The sequence below is a fragment of the Nicotiana sylvestris genome, chromosome 2, assembly GCF_000393655.2.
Source record: "Nicotiana sylvestris chromosome 2, ASM39365v2, whole genome shotgun sequence".
In the NCBI taxonomy this organism is placed as follows: domain Eukaryota; kingdom Viridiplantae; phylum Streptophyta; class Magnoliopsida; order Solanales; family Solanaceae; genus Nicotiana; species Nicotiana sylvestris.
Window position 1 is genome coordinate 100,179,482 of NC_091058.1, and position 2,671 is coordinate 100,182,152.

At 33.7% G+C, this 2,671-nt stretch overlaps 1 long non-coding RNA gene across 1 annotated transcript; it reads left to right on the forward strand.

The window, feature by feature from the left end:
- The first annotated feature begins 596 nt into the window (after positions 1 to 596).
- On the forward strand, positions 597 to 2,273 carry LOC138886365 (uncharacterized). The gene is made up of 2 exons (XR_011405066.1): positions 597 to 959; positions 1,993 to 2,273. It is a non-coding gene; the product is annotated as an uncharacterized lncRNA (long non-coding RNA).
- Positions 2,274 to 2,671: the final 398 nt, after the last annotated feature.

Consider the following 2,671-nt stretch of genomic DNA (forward strand, 5'->3'; position numbering starts at 1 on the left):
GTTAGTCAATCAACATTCTGAGATGATGACACAATGAGATAAGAATAAGAGGTCAAAATTCCAACAGACTTAATCCCATTCCAAGAAGAAGAAGAAAATGATGACACAAAAGAACTACCTAATAATGTACAAGCAAGAATTGAAACCAGAACCAAAGGGATAAAAACTAAGAGAGCCAAATTAGATGACAATAATGAAGGCAATTGTAGCTTCTTGAGACACCACATTTCTAAAACTAAACTAAACTATTTCTGCATGACCTAACAAACAAACAATGCCTTTAGTACTGCAAAATATCAGAGGAAATAATGAGATAAGATTTTGTTAGTCAGTGAACATTCTGAGATTCATTACTTCACTACAACTTATTCTTTGCTGCATAATTGCATTATTCTTGTACAACATGTGTTTAAAATAGCCAAAAGGTGCATTTGCTAAATATGCAGCAGCTTTATGGGGATTTTTGTGTAGTAAAGCTTCCTTAAAGTTCAAGTCTCCTTATTCTCAAAGTCAGTTGTGTTACTTTTATAATTGTTTTATACTTTCCTTTTCTCCATTTTTTATGACTATAGTTAAATTCCTAAAATCTAATTCGCTCCTTTTATAATTATATTTTATCCCTCGTGTAGGAAAGAATTGAAAAAATTCGAAGACAAAGGCCAGAAAATCCGGCAGAAATTTTACCGAATGATGCGCTTGGTATAGTCTTCGGTCCCGAGCACCCTGGCCGTGTTCGAGGCTTAGGCATGGGTGCAATTCCAACTATATTATTCAAGCAAACATCACACCGAGGTAGTTGTTCTTATATGAGCTCATCTAACGCTAGTGCTCCACCTCCACAATGGGTGTAAGAGTTGGCAAATATGAGATCACAATTAAATGCGCTAACTAGCTTATTTCAAATGACAATTGGAAATATCCCCGAGGAGTTTGCTCACTTATTTTCGACTCCTGCACAGGTACAAGTGCTTTTTTCTTTGTTTTCCCATTCAATTTGACAATATGTTTAAAGTTAGATTGGAATCTGTTATGAGATAATTTTGTTTATTATGAGAAAAGCAGCTAGAAGTTATTATTAGGGGAAATGATATTCTCACGTATATTTTTCTACTAATAATGGAATCCGTGAGTTATAAATAGGTCATGTTATAAGGTCTCTATTTGACCTGATCATGTTCTCTCTCTGCCTTTAAAGTAGGACGTCCTATTCATCTTTCTGGAAATATTTTAGTTTGAATTTATAGGATAGTAGGCAGAACAAAGTGATATGAGAATCCCTCTCTTATAATAGGGAAGCAAAGAATAGTGGAATTTCATTTTTGTGAAGTATAGAGCTATGCTCTATAGGTATGAAGTAGGAAACCATTTAACAACAAAAGGTTAATGTAGAAATCATGTTATATGTCCAGTAGCTATAGTTTCCAGAAAAACTTTCCCCGCGACTTGATACTTATATCTCACCAAAAAAAGAAGAGTATGAAAATGAAGCATTGTACTATAAGGTACCTAAGCTCCCATCTACATTGAATTGATCTGGAAATTATGTATTTGAACACGGAAATATTAGTTCATACATTAACTAGAGGATTTGAAATGAACTAATCCATATGCAGCCAGCACTAATGTTGAGAGGAAGCATCAATAATATATTGTTACAATTTTAGCATAGTAACCTTGATGTTTGTTTGTTTTCCTTCTTGTCCCCAGATGTAATGGCGCAAGGGGTGGGGCGTGTGAAATTGTTTGCATTACTTTCCTTATTTTGCCGAATGAAACAGTATATTTTCCCCTGGATTTCATGTTTAACACCGAATTTTAGATGGCTAGAAGTAAATATTTTGAACAGCTGGCCAATTTCTCATAATAATGATTCATAAATAGCAAATTTGTATTACTTTTGTTCGATGTTTGTAGGGGTTATACTTTTTATATGTATTTGTAAAATACTAGTATGATATGGGTTTGTCACTACTAATTAGTTTTTTTATGCAGGCACCCAATTTAGGAGATGGCGTTCCGTCACCAACTAGGCCAAGAAGATCCTTTGACGAAAGTGGAGCAAATGACAATTAGTAGTCATTGTTAGAATGAACAATATTTTTCTTGTATTGTAATTGTTAGGATAAATTATGTTTTTTGTGTGTTGTAATTGGTGAATAACTCTCACCAACTTAAACTTGAATCTTAGATGATACGGATTTTGGGTGCCTATGTTTTAATATGATGAATATTTTGCTTATCGAATTCTCTATAATTTATGTTAATTACTATGATGGGTACTTGATTATGTATTATGATGGATTTTGTGCAGTAAAAAACATCTAAATGTAGAATTAAAAAATTAACAATAAATATATTACAATTATGGTAGTATAAACTGTTATAATTTGAAAGATATCAAGTATGGCGGTTCCTAAGTGCCACAATCAGTAGCCAGTCTTAACTATGCATATTGCGGCGGTTTTATCTGTATATTGCGGCGGTTCTAAAGAAACCATTGTATTAAACCTTCCGGAGGACGTGATTATGGCGGGTGGTTAAGCCTCCATTAATGATAATTACGGCGGTTTTTAACCGCCACTATACGCAAACTTAACTGCCGCAATTACTCCCATTTTATGTAGTGCTTTTACAGTGTTATTATTACTTTTTCTGATGAACCGATGACTGT